General features: G+C 38.7%; 1 protein-coding gene across 2 annotated transcripts in view; it reads left to right on the top strand.

Moving 5' to 3' along the window:
* The window catches only part of PPM1B (protein phosphatase, Mg2+/Mn2+ dependent 1B), a 35,964-nt gene that overhangs the window by 3,400 nt on the left and 20,471 nt on the right, over positions 1 to 12,093 (top strand). The window lies entirely within an intron of this gene.

Raw genomic sequence — 12,093 nt, 5'->3', positions numbered from 1 at the left:
AATTTATTTTACAGTATAATATATTAGTATGAGTTTAATAAAGTTTGAAACACAAAATCATTGCAAAGGTTATTAAATTTATTATTAACTTTATTTTTTTTTTTATTTACTATTATGACATGATTTTGTGTTTCAAACTTGAATATACTCATACCATTATATTATTAGACAATGTACCGCCTTTAGACATATAAATCCAGACAGAAATTAACCACCCAGGAGGTAAATACAGTCTAATGTCCAATTTTGGGGGGGAAGTCAGTTTTTGGGATGTGGGTGGAAACTGCCTGGAGAAAACCCATGCAAACACAGTGAGAACATATAAATTCCTTGCATATAATATCTTGGTCGACATTGGACCTAGTGCTGCAAATATCAGAGTACTAACCATTGAACAAACCCCTGTCAAAAGAGGTGCAAAAACATTTTTTTTATGTTCTATCTAGAGAGCGATCTAACCCCTTCTTCCCTACCACTCATTGTGACACATTGTTGCCTGCGATCTTCCACGATCAGGCAGGTTATTATTGCAGAATAGCACAGGTGATGTCCCTTCTTCAACAACCCTCCTACCTGCTGGATCGCTCTGGGTATCTGGCAAAAAGTTGAGCTGTGCATGAGCAGCTTTTGCTCTCTTTGCTGGGATATACCTGGCGATTACAGCTTCTTCTGCACATGACAGGAATAAATGGGATCCTGCGTGCCTGTACAGGAGTTACGTCCTCCCAGCCGATTACAATGGCGACATCTCCAGAGAGAAGGTGGTGGTGCCCTGCAACATATTGGGGGCAGGTGAATATTGCAGGTTTACTTCATGTTTGTTTGTGATACACTTCTTCCCAAAGAGCAACAACACTCCCTGACTGTACATCTTTGGAGTAGCAGCTTTGTCACCTTGAGTAGCTTTAATCCAAACCTGTCCCCACCATATTCACCTCTCAAATAGAGGGAGGTGGTTTGTGTTCACTAGATAGCAGGAAAGGGGGGTATTGGTGATATTTTAGTTCAATGCACATAGTTTGAGGCAGGCATTTTCCAGTGCTCAATTCAGATTTTTTTTTTTAAGCTGCGTGGAAAGAAACTGTAGGTGGGTGGCAGCCCCTGAATTGTGACCCAACCCATCAATACCCACCCAAAAACAGCTGCGTGGTTGCTGAAAAGTGTCAGGTGGTGCGCCCAGCTATAATTTCTATAAAGAAAATATACTTAAACTAAAATATAAAAATTTGCGGCCACATATCTCCCCACTGGTAAACTGCAGTGGATAACATTTTTTTTCTTGATCTTTGATTTACAATATATTGGTGGTCAATGTAGATACAAGCCACAAGCGCAGCCCCCAACAGTGTGTGAGTTCAGAATTTTTGGACTGTAATGTACCTCGTTACTCAAATATTAAATTACTGGATCAGTTTTTGCTGTGGACCACATCATACACTAATAAAGTAGATGTAAAGCACAATCTTTGGTTTTGGTGGCATATATAGTTTTGCCTAGATTTGATTTCAGTACCCTTGATATCTTCAGCTTTGTCAATAGCAGGAATAATAACTGCTAGTGTTGGCTGCATTGATAACACTCAGGATTGCTGCCAATAACTGGTATTGGTGGCTTCAGTGGTAATCTCTAGCCTTGGTAACCCCCATCCTTTGTGTTGGTAGGCTCCATAGTGAGGCAGAAGTAGAAGCAAATACTAGTGGAGTTGACTGTATATATAACTTAACATTTCCCTTAGGTGGGATGGTTGCCAACCCTGGTTTAATGAACAAAATGACCAAAAAAGAAGAGAGGAGAACTGAGGGTTTATGATTGCAAAATTAGAGTATATTATATAAGTAGTGACACAAAAAAGCAGGACCTCCGTTTCCTTGGCCCCAAAACTAATAGAAGTATTTTAACTAGAAATCTGTCCTTTAAGGAACTTTAAAAGCAAACTAAACCACATCATTGCAGTATATCATGGTCATTCATTGACAATTTATATGTATAGGAATTTAATTTCATTCATTTCATGTTTTTTAAAGAAAAATAATAAATTGCAAATGTTTTTTAAATTTTAATTGTGAGTTACAATTATGCAATATAAAAATCCTCGGCATACTTTTGCTAAAAGGATTTAATTATAAACTTGGAGGTGTAACCCATAATACACCCCCATTGAACCAGTATTATTAAACCCTTAGGTAAGATAGGACACATTTGCATTCTTGTTTATTTTTTGGCATGTCGTTCAGCTTTTAATGGGATATTTTTTCATCTCCTGCACAGCTGTAGTCTTATTGCAAGCAAAAGAATCATGAAAAATGGAATTCCATTGCCATTACTGGGAGATGTTCTGCTAGCTATGCCATTATATAAACTTGTTCATTGGTGAAACATTTTGGTTGGGGCCAGAAATAAAACCAACACCATAGGATGAACCTTTTTGAAATTGCAGTTTTTGCTGGTTAGTAGTGATTTGTGTTAGAATTGCATGGCATGTAATAGCTCAGAATTTAGAGGAGGGAATGCAGTCTTGAAAACAGTTCCTGTAATGATCAGCCTCCTAATGGCTTCCACCACAGTGATGCTCGGCATTGTTCAGCCTTTTTGTATTTAAGCCAGCTGTCATAAACACATGTTCATTTAATATTCAGAACTACAAATATTACTTTTCTGCAGTAAACCAAGACGTCTCCAACTTGCTGATTCAACTGAAGAAACCCTGTTGCCAGACCATTTACCTAATTATCTTCCATCACCATATTTGAGTTCCTCTGCCGACCTAAACTTGAATAAAGTAGAAATAAAGTTGTACCTGCTGCTATTTGTAGGGTCCCTACCCCTTCCAGGAGGAAGCCCAGGATGGTGGATTTGGATTCTGAGGACAGGTGGGCCAGAGTGGTATTCTATGTAATGTTTCCCTTAGCACATCTATTGCCTGCTTACATTAAGGGCATGGTCAGACCAGTGGTATTTACAAGTGGCTTTAAGAGTTTTTTTCTTAAAATTGTTTGCAAGAAAAGATAGCATTGGACTGAAAGGGTCAGTAGTGGCCCTTTGTTAGGTTGTAGGAGGTTGCAGCATTGTTGCAACCCCCACCCCCCATATGCTACTTGCAGGTTCCAGGGCAGCTTGCCACCACTTCTGCCTCCTTAGGCCTAAATTGGTTCTATTTTATAAAGCATTGCATTGCTTGTCCAAGGGATTTTGATTTTACAAGTGGCTTCAACTCACAGAAATGTGACTGAAAGCAATACTTTTAGGCTTTTAGGAGTTTTTTTGTTGCGGCTTGCAAAGGCCTGTCCTCCCTCCACTCTGCTTCCCCAAGCCCAGAATAACATGCTGGCTACACATTGTAGAATTGCATGTTACTGCAGCTCATGGTGCGTTGCATCGCTGTTTTAAATAGAACCCAAGTACAACTTCAACACACCGGCCCTGTCTGTCAACACTTCATTGGTTTGGGTTGCATAATTGCCATTGGGATCTTAGTGACTTTTAGCTGTCTTCTCCAGTTTGCATTCTCTGATTCCTTTGTGCTAATTCTGTTTATCTGTCACTGCTCTTTGATATTTGTTTAAAATATCAGCAGTGTTGTCCCCAGCCCCTTTTAGCTGGGCTCACCACCAGGCGCTTTTTTTGGTGGTTGCTAATAAAATAAATTGCAGTGCTCAACCCAGAAATTTATTTAAGCCGGGTGGGAAGAAATTGCAGGTGGGTGGCAGCCCCTGTATTGTGACCAAACTCTTTAGTAACCACCCAAAAACAGCCAGGTGGGTGCTGAAAAGTGCCGGGTGGTGCACCCAGCTAAAAGGGCCTGGGGAGAACACTGAGTTGGATCACAATATAAGGGGCTGCCACCCCCCTACAATATCTTCCACTCAGCTTAAAAAAAATTCTGGGTTTATCGCTGATCAGTATTTCTCTTATAGCCTTATAGTGTCCCTTTCCTCCCTTCCAAAAGTTACCACTTTGTTTCTCTAAGGCCCCCAATATCTCAACTACTGTTACTGCTTTCCTCTTATATCAAGTTAGTGGTGGACCTTGTCTTAACAATTTCAGGCCTACTTTAATTATTTTTTTTAAGCATTCCCAAGCCTCTATAGGTAAGCTAAAAAGATGGCAAATTTAGAAAAATCTGACCTTGGTGCAGCATTTATCTTGTTAAAATCTTTGTCAATGTCATACTATAGATAAATCTCTGTCGAGTCCATATTTGTCAGCTCCACCTGTAACCTGAGAAAAAGATAAACTCAACCTGACAAAATACAAAGTATGTAATTTAGTATTTACATGTCTTAATCAGTTAACACAACTTAATTATACCTTTTAATAAAGATGCTAAGAATCTTTACACATTACCTTTAGTGTGTTTTTCAGCCACCATGGAGCTTCTCTGCTCTCCTACTTGGCATGATTTGCTCCCTCTGGCTTCTTTTTCATCTCATCTCTGTAATATTATAATTTAATAATAATGAGCATGCACAGGGCAAATACAGGTAATCTTCGGGTTATATACGAGATAGGGACTGTAGATTTGTTCTTAAGTTGGAATTTGTATGTAGGCCGAAACAGATACATTATTTTTATAAATGCAATTTGGACAGATGTTTGTCTCAACATCGTAAGCAGCATGGTGTCAGTTAGTGTAAAAAATCCTTATTATAAGTTATTAAAAGCAAAAAAATAAAAACTTATTTAAATACTTAATTATGGAACCTAGACATTCATTAACTTCTGAAGCAAGCTGTGCTTTAATATGCAAAAAGAGTTTGCCTTGGTCATTAAAGAGTTACAAGATGTAGCAGAAGAGCTCACCCTCCTAAGATCAGCCACAACCTCAGCTGTGTTTTGCAAAAGTTTTTTTCTGCAAGTCATGGAAACTGCTTCCCTCCCCCCTAATAAGCCTCTGTCCTGCACAGGAGTGAGCAGGGAAGCCCTGTTTGTATTTAGGAGATGCCTGTATGTCGTATGTCCTTAACTCGGGGACTACCTATACTCAAGGTTCCTGAATACGCTGGGAAACCATGAATTTGCTCCTTCATCTTGTACTCCAATCACCCTACCATCAGCTCACATTCTATTCTCTCCACATAAGCTCTTATGATGCATGTGAAGTTGTTTAATCATGTGGATAAAATTGGCTCACTTCCGTTTAGTCCTTTTTAAAGATGTTTTTACCCAATAGGAAAAATTGTTCCCATTTTCTATTCAGTTTTAATGCATACCCACCTCCCCCCCCCCACCAACAAATTTAGGTAATACTTACAGTGATTGTAGAATCAGATTTAAAGGTCTAAGGAATGTCTAGCATAAAAATTATATTATTACACAGTATTTCTATAACGCCAACATATTAAGCAGTGCTGTACAAAGTCCATAGTCATATCACTAGCAGTCCCTCAAAGGGGCTCACAATCTAATGTCCCTACCGTGTTTCCCCGATGATAAGGCAGGGCCATCAAATAAGACAGCCCCCCCTTTTTAGGTAAAAATGAAAAATAAGCCCCCCCGCAAATAAGCCACCCACCGATTACTTACCAGAATCGCGTGGTGCGGTGGGTGACTCCGTGTGTGATGAACAATAACTGTGTACTGTAGTCTTCTTCATGGGTAAATAAGGCATCCCCCTGAAAATAAGCCCTAGAGCATATTTTGGCCTTCAAAAAAAAATAAGACAGTGTCTTATCATCGGGGAAACAGGGTACCATAATCATATGTCTTTAATACAGTCTTAAGGTAAAGTTTGGGGTGGAAGCCAATTAACCTAACTGCTAATTTTTCGATTGAGGGAGATAACCAGAGTACCTGGAAAAAACCCACACAGACATACAGAGAACCTGCAAACTCCATGCAGATAGTGTCCTGGCCGAGATTCAAACCTGGGAACTAGAGCTGCAAAGGGCAGCGTGCTGACCTCTGAGCCACTGGGCTGCCCCTAGTTTCTATTCAGCCATTCCATCCTTATAATAGTCTTTACTTTGCATTCTTTTTGTGCAAAAAGCATTCAGCGCGTTTGTGATGGGAAGTATTAGGACTACAGAACATTTCCTAATAATAGGGGGATGGTTTTCTGTAGGTCAGATATGACTGGTAACATGCAATGGCATAGAGCACAGAAGTTATAGCTCATTGTGTTTCTATTAGGATCAATCGGAATTATTTAGCTGGATCTGCAAATGTCTAGTAAAAAAGAACATTTAATTATTTACAGTTTAATTTGGACCTACCTTAATTTCTTCATCAATGTCAATTTTCTGGTAACAGCAGTTATTGAATGTTCCTTTGGCTTTTCTAACTTGCTGAGTAAGATTTGTATATTCCAAGTCTTCCATGAGGTTCTGCAACCCCTGGATTGATAAAAATGAAGTCCTTCTCTTGGAGGATGTTGGGTTTAGGTTTTTGCACTATCCAGGGCTCTGTTAGGGAGATTTCCCCACACTTCCTGTAAAATAAGAGCAGACAGGAAAAGTGGAAAAGAATTCTAGTCTTCTACTTCAATAAATAAGTTTTTTTTTTTTATTATTTTAATTGCAGTTACTCTTATTACCTGTCTAAAAAAATGTGAGCAGGAAGTGAAGAGAAATTCTGTAATGGGGAGGAAAAGCCTGACAGAAGTTCCAATCTGTCCCCAGTCTATCCAAAACTAGCAAACATGTTTTACCTCTACATTCCTTGATCATTGTAATGATTTAAATTTTTACAGGCACTGGGACAGCAAACTAGCCAGCTTACTCGAAGGTTATATACTCATGCTATGTGATTGTCACAGGTGAAAAAATCTCGTGTTCACAGCTTTGGTCTGGTGTATCTAACAACTAACTTGCTCAACAGCGCTCATTTATTCTCAGTCACTTGAAAAAAATCAGGAATGATTGTTTCTGGAGACATTGATCTAATATCTGTATGAAGCCTTAAATGCTTCATGACTGAACCTATTAGTGTTCAACCCTGGCATTTTTTAAGCCCAGAGGGAAGAATTTGTAGGCGGGTGGCAGCCCCTGTATTGTGACCCAACTCTTCAGTAACCATCCAGGAAATATCCGGGTGGTTCCAGAAAAGAGCCAGGTGGTGCATCCAGCTAAAAGGGTCTGGGAAGAACACTGGATTATGTAATGTTTTGTTTGTGCAGACATCCGTTGCCATTCTTGGGCATCTTTCCTATGTTATGTGAACAGTTCCAAAGACATTCCAGAGATGGCTGCCATTCCTTATTTAAGGAATTGTGTGGTATTGTATAGTATACCATTGCACTTATCTTTATGGAACACTTACTTTACCCCTAGCAACTTTCCTCCATGTTCATAGCAGCCAGTTACTGTTTTCACTGCAGAAAATACACAATTGGCTTCTGCAAATGTAATGCATGGCACGTTGCCATTGTAAACGTAAACTCATGCTTGAAGCTTCTATTTCGTGATCTTTCTTGTTCTATTTTAGGAGCGTTTTTATTTCCGTAGGATGCTCTGTTATTGCATAACTGAGAGCATTGTTATCCTTTTCAAAATAAGTTTTATGGCTGACAATTGAATCCTAGGTTCTGTTTAGATTTCACTTTAAAGGTGTACTGGAGGCTATTTACTTTTTCTTCTGCATGTAATGCAAACCTCCTCCCTATCCAGCAAGCAGGGAAGCCCGTTCATATCTAGGAGCCGTATGTCGCATGTCCTTAACTTGGGTACTACCTGTATTCAGGCACCTGGGGGTCCTCCCTATGCTGTCACCATGGTGCAGATTTTCTCATTTTACAAATGTCAGTTTGCATAAAGTTGAGTAAGGATTTTCCACCCACCTGTGTTTAGCAGACATGTGTATAATGCAATTTGATGTTAAAAGGTAATGCAATGTTTTGATGGAAACTTGATCAGCTGCCAAATACATCCCTGTTAGATTGTGACATTTGTTGTCACTGCTTCAATTTTTTTTCACTGAGCTTTTTTTGTGGCCAGCTGTATCGCTTGCCCTGTAGAAAACAGGTTGTTTGTACCAGATGCATGCTTTCATCATGTAGTAATGCATGTATAGCAATGCCCTGTTTAGGACTCTTATATAGACTGGAGTTTTTTTATGGCAAAAAGTGTTGAGCCTTGATAAACAAAGTATCCTCTTCTGTCCCTGCCTTGTGCTAACTCCTGGCCAGGAATTATTAAAGGTAAGTCATAGGTGAAAAGAAAAGTTGTCCTTATGAATCTCATATTGAAATGTTAGTTGAGGTGCATGGCTTTTTTTTTTTTTTTTTCCTTTTCTTTTTTTTTTTTTTTCCCCCCCCTTTTGAGTCCTTGACCCCCAAGGACTCTTCTGCAAATATAACTTGTCATCCCTATGTGCATATTCGTCGACTTGCAACAGGGTCAGGTAAATGGCATTTTTATTTCAGAAGGACGTCCTAATAAAAATCTCTATTTGTTACCACAAGTTTAGTTTTTACTTTGTCATCCCTCATGCATTTTAATTCTACAAAGTACTAGTTCATGAAGAAAATATTCTCATGCTGTCACCACCCAAATGAAAATTTACAGGAAGCATTATGTACCAAAAGATGAATATCTAGGAAAATGTTTATTTAAAGTTACAAAAACAGAAGTTACTATAAATTGTGTACAAGCAAAGAACAACATAGTATTAATATGTGTAGCTCTGGATGACACTTTGGATGATTTATTGCCTTTTTATGGGTTACTAATTTTGGTAAGTGTGTTTGCTCAAAAACAGAATAAAATCAATACATTGATATGTAATTGACATATTTTTGTTGAGAAAAAAGTAAACTAAAAAGAGAACTAAATTTAGTTCACCGCTATAGGATTTTGTAAATTCCTTTGCAGGCCTTGCTATAACTGGTACTTCTAGATGTGTTTGCTTTTTTTTTCTCTTCACCTCGCCCAAACAAAATAATGCAGCTCCACTTCGGTTTGAGATTGGGGTCTTTTTTAAATTAGAACTTATTCAGGAGTGTCAGCAGTGCAACAAAATAGTCAGCGAATTCAGGGCTTTGCTTTGACCAGTCTAACATCGTAATGGCCCATTTACATCTTATAATTACCTAATAAGTCTGGTTGAAAAAAAAGACATGCCCATCAAGTTCAACCCCTAGAGAATTAAACATATCCCAGATTTAAAACCCTATGGACATTGTTGAACTAGAGAAAGGCAAAAAAAAAAAAAACCTGGCACAATTTGCTCCAACAGAGGGAAAAAAATTCCTTCTGGATTCCTTGAGGCAATGGGATGTTCCCTGGAATCAACAATCTGTTATCTTTACATTAAAGCTTTAATACCCAGTTATATTCTGTGCTTCCAGAAATCATCCAGCTTTTTCTTAAAGCGATCTATAGTAGTTGCTGAAACTACTTCCTGAGGGAGCCGATTCCACATTTTCACAGACCTTACAGTGAAGAATCCCTTCCTTATCCGGAGCTTAAACTTCTTTTCCTCCAGACGCAGAGTTCTTTGTAACAATCTTAAAGTGAATAGTTGGAAAGAGTCCCCTATATGTACCATATATATATTTATACAGGACGATCATTTCCCCCTTAAACGTCTTATTCTTTTCCAGAATGGACCAAAAAGGAATATGAAAACATGGCTGTTATATACTCCCTGGCACTATAGCAAAGATTTATTTTGAAATGGTGCTGCTATTTAATGCTGTATCATTATGGTGACACTTTACAGGGTTTTTGCAACCAGGTGTATTGGTTTTGCAAAAAAAAGTAAACTTACAAGAAAGCACAAAGCAAAGTGATGTGTCCTCAAGTCCTGGAACAAACATACAGACTACAAAGTCACAGCTGGTCAGAGGCATGGTGTTTTAAAGCTATTGGACCAACCTGAGTGCCAAGTCTTTTATAATGTAGCCAGTATAATTTAAAACCCCCTAATCATACATTTGGGGGTTTGGGAGTTCTATACACTTTTGTATTGAAGATGTAATAGCAAATGAGTATTACCAAAAATGACAGGAGAACTTTCTTACTAAATGTCGTTTAGGTTAATTTCCTTTTTTCCTTGATGTAATGAAACTCTAAATCCCCCCCCCCCCCCCCCCACCCCCCCCCCCTCTATTTTTTAATGAACAGATTTACAAATAAAGGTGAATCTCACTATAGAGGACACACGGGTCCAAACTTTCACCACTCTTTACAAAATATTATGAGCGGTCTCTCTGAACTTTATGTTCATTGCTTGCCAAGAGGGACCTGTGTGTGTGTGGTACTCCTATTCTTGCAAAACAAAGTGCCTCCCCCTATAGATTTCTTCCCGTCACCTTGATAGGATCGAGTTCCACTTTAATAGCGTTTATCTGCTGTGGAGGTTTCAAATGAAGATGGTCATTACTATTACCCAACATGCAGACTTTTTCGAGGCACATTCTGTGACACTAAAGTTTTGTCTTACACACTTATATGTTTTATTGCTAAACCTTGCTCATCACTCTTGTGTGAAAACTCAGCAGAAGTAGTTTGTCTGGGTAGACGAGTACCCTCATTAGCCCTGGTCTGAATGCCTAAAAAACCCTGACGTCTGTTTTATTAGAAGCAGGTTCAGACCTGCAATGGAATCCAGTAATCCCATGCAGCTCCCAGTGGCTGGCACCTTTTCCAGTCACTCTACCACCTACCTCTGGTTCTTATCGAGTGGCTGTGAGGGCGACTGAACTGCACACAAACCCATTCCTTGTTTTCTATAGACTACATAAGTTCTCCCCTGAGGCAGCAGTTCACTGGCATGAGGCAGCAGTAACCGAACGGCAACCCTACTGCTAGTCTAAGTATAGGCTAACTGTCCAGAAAATGCAATAACCAAATAGCCATACAAAGAGGGTAGGGAAAGTGGTTGCATGGCTTAGACCACAATGGAGAAAATGACTAAAAACATTTTTTTACAAACCCAGCACTGCACATTGTGACTTTGAACAATTTTTATTAAAGTAAAATGTGCTTGCTGGATGCATTTATCCCAGAAAAAGTACTCTGGGGTGAATTTGCCTTTGCTCTAACAGTGTCTGCTTTTGTAAACGTTCCGTGAAAAGTGCTCGGTGCCAGAAGACTGTCAGCCAGTGTTTGATGGCCGGAGTTCTGGCGCTTTCACCAGGGTTCATGTAAATTAAGCACTTCGTTTACTGCAATTAACCCAGACACAGTTTATCATCTGGTGTCTCCGAAATATGAGGACACCGTGTAGACATTCCACTAGGTTACACTTCAGAAGATTTAATATGGTCTATATAATACTAAAGGGGGATCTTAAGGGTAAACCTTTGCTTAAAATCTATAAATCTTATATTAAAAAAAAACTTTAATTTTACATGTGGTGCCTACATTGATCCATTTACAGCACACTTTCTTAACCTTTTCATCATTGGGGAACTGGAAATAACTTTTAGGTTTTGCAGAACCCCTGCTATGACTATATACACAGCTCACATATATAACCTGGTTGTCAATAGGGACAATGTCACCCTTACAGATTAGTCATTTACAGGACAAGATGATTTTTTTTTTTAGCAGAAAATTGCTCAAGGAACCCCTAGCAACCTCTGGAGGTTCTCTTGGGTTCCACATAACCCTGATTGAAAAACAAGGATTTATTAGAGATGCGTGCTGTTGTAATACTTCACAAAAGCATCACTTTTTGTGTGAGATGGAACAGGAAATAAATAAAATATATTTTTATAGGCACCCCTTGGCGCGTGTTCAGGAAACTTAATGTTTTTTATATTAATATAAACTTAATAGAAATAGAAACTTAGAGTGTTTTTTTTATATTACCCCTCCCTTGTGTTCTCTGACCTTGAAACCTGACAGGAAGTGCATGGGAACCTCCTGAGGTCATACCACGCCTTCTACAGCTTGTATATTCTCTCGATAGGCCTTGTTTGCTCATACAATTTTAATCCTGTTTGTGATTTTTTTTTTTGTTTGTTTTTTTTTTGTTTTTGTTATTTTGACTTTTTTTTGTTTATGGTAACAGATCTTGGTTGGAAAACTGTGGCCTAAAGTTGATTAAATGGCCATGAAAGCTAAACGTGATATGACTAGAAAATTGTAAAGTAAAATAGTTGCAGCTGCAGAAAATACCACACTTTACTGTGTGTGTGTGTATATGTGT

This window comes from Pyxicephalus adspersus, chromosome 4 (assembly GCF_032062135.1).
Source record: "Pyxicephalus adspersus chromosome 4, UCB_Pads_2.0, whole genome shotgun sequence".
NCBI classification, from domain to species: domain Eukaryota; kingdom Metazoa; phylum Chordata; class Amphibia; order Anura; family Pyxicephalidae; genus Pyxicephalus; species Pyxicephalus adspersus.
The sequence above is the reverse complement of the archived record's forward strand: the minus strand, read 5'-3'. Positions and strand labels throughout refer to the sequence as shown.